Source organism: Micropterus dolomieu, unplaced genomic scaffold, assembly GCF_021292245.1.
Source record: "Micropterus dolomieu isolate WLL.071019.BEF.003 ecotype Adirondacks unplaced genomic scaffold, ASM2129224v1 contig_2321, whole genome shotgun sequence".
In the NCBI taxonomy this organism is placed as follows: domain Eukaryota; kingdom Metazoa; phylum Chordata; class Actinopteri; order Centrarchiformes; family Centrarchidae; genus Micropterus; species Micropterus dolomieu.
In genome coordinates, this window is record NW_025731311.1 from 1079 (window position 1) to 3354 (window position 2276).

Sequence of the window (2276 nt, forward strand, 5' to 3'; positions counted from 1 at the left end):
AGCTGAGACTGGGTGAGACTGGTGTATTTTTACATTTTCTTACTCATTAAAATCTTTTTCTTCAAGAGTAAACACCCACCACTGTCTCTGTCTAAAGATATAAAGATAGAAGGCGGCACACCATCACAACAATGCAGGAAATTGTCTGTACCTCATCTCTTCTATTACAAACCACACACACACACACAGTCATGTTTCCATCACTTCAGAGGAGCACTACATTGACTGGCATTAATTTCCTGGAGACTAACCACTACTTGCCTAATCCTAACCTTAACCCCTTAACAACGAGATAGCGCATGTATTCCCCAATACCTGTTTGTGCATATTCTATATGTACCTAGGGACCTTTTGCAAGCACTGGTTTCTCGTTTATGCCTGTTGTCCCTAATTTCCATCATACCTACAGCATACCTGAATTTATATTTTTATACTTTGTTCTTTGGACAAATTAACAATCTCCACTTAATTTAACATCAGCTTGAAAGCAAATTTTTTTATTATTTGATTGTAAATAAATTCAGGCGTCAAGGGGACCTTATGGAGAACCTGCTGGTCAAAGATGGCTGTCAGGGGAGTCGTCTGTGGGACACCTATGACTTTGCCAGCCAAGACATAATACATTAAAAAACATTTTTACTTGGAAGGAATGTTGCATCAGAATTTGCATCAAATTACAGGTCACTATTATTGACTGTTCCAAGATATTTATAATGTGCTACAAATTCAATAGCAATTCCTTTGATGAAGGTCTGAGATGGTGAGTGGGATGATTTCCTTCGGGCATTTAATTGGAGGAAGGTCTCATTACACCATCTGACAACCACATCTACTACAGCGTCATGCTCATATTCACCTTTATGGGGCGGGCTGACGAGAACTGTATCATCAGCGAATTTCAGGATGTGCCTATCCCCATGCTGGCTTCTACAGTCATTGGTGTAAAGAATGAACAGCAAAAGGAGACAGGAAACAGCCCTGAGGACAGCCAGTGGAAGAGGGGCGCCACTCTGACAGAAAGACCTATGAACAAAAAAATCTACAATCTAGCCCACGAATATTTACATCAACATTAAAACGATAAAGCAATTTCGTAGCCAAAACATGTGGCTGGATAGCAGGGTGCAAATATTACTTTTTTGTCCACCAGCCAATGGCCAGTGAATGCTCAAAGTGAACCAGCCACTCAATAGATTACCATAGTTTTTTGGCTGGTGAGTGAAGTAAATTTACCAGCATTTGGCTGGTGCTAATTTTGAACCCTCCTAGATAGTATTAAATGCAAAGTAATGTGATTGAGGCATCCCCTACTCCCAGCCCTATGTCCACACTACAAATGACCAGTGATATCAATGCCACTGGTCTCCTTAGGGGTCTGCTTCAGCCACTGGGAGTTATAGACTCCATGATGTTGGAGCTCTTCGGTGCTCCAGGAATATCTAAAATATATAACAGAACAGCTCACAGAGCTCCTCTGAACAATAACTGCGCTGTCTTCTGTGATACAACGCGGCTCTGGGCTCTTCTTTAGTTGAAATACTGCCTTGACGTCCTGAGCATCAAACATCTGGTTTGACTTTGTGAAGAAGGCAGACTCTCTGCAAATTACATCTGCAAAGACATGGGTGTCAAATCATAAATAAAAGTATTTAGTGCCTGAGCTAGATCTAGAACTGCTAACTGGTTTGTTTTTATTTTCCTCATTCCACCCCAAGCTGCCTTCACATTGTTGCTGCTTAAATTTTCCCTTATCAGCTTATTTTTATATTGTAACTTGGCTCTCTTCATTTCAGATCTGACTTGTTCCTTTGCCTCTGTTTGTATCCATCTCATCGCCTTTAAGGAAAACCCTATGTTTTCTATCTGGCACATTTATGTGGGTACACGTTAACATGCTTCTTAGGAATGAAGGTAAGTAAGTATCTTTACAAAATGCGATTTAACTGCATACAGTATCAGTGAGTCCTGAAACACAGACCAATTTGTAAACAAAGCATCCTTGTATTTTAAAAACAACATCTTCACTCCAGACCTTCTCTTGTCTTCACCATGTCCCTCTAAAGTGTTGGCCTACAGTATGTACACACTGGGGTGAGATAGATGGTGCTGTGGTCTGTGGTTTTATGCTCCTTTTACAGAACTATAAACACAAATCTAGAGTATTATTTTTCCTAGTTGGGCAGGTGATGTACTGGTCGTAAATTCGATATTTTTTTAGTCTGTTAGTTAGACAAAACAAGACATCAAGTCAAGATGTTCACCTTGTGGTGTGATCA

General features: G+C 40.2%; 1 long non-coding RNA gene across 1 annotated transcript; it reads right to left on the bottom strand.

Annotated features, from left to right (window-relative positions):
* Nucleotides 1-469: 469 nt before the first annotated feature.
* LOC123964423 lies at nucleotides 470-1634 on the bottom strand. Its single transcript, XR_006823437.1, has 2 exons — nucleotides 857-1634; nucleotides 470-599 (listed from the first exon to the last, which is right to left on the bottom strand). It is a non-coding gene; the product is annotated as an uncharacterized LOC123964423 (long non-coding RNA).
* Between the last annotated feature and the right edge of the window lie 642 nt (nucleotides 1635-2276).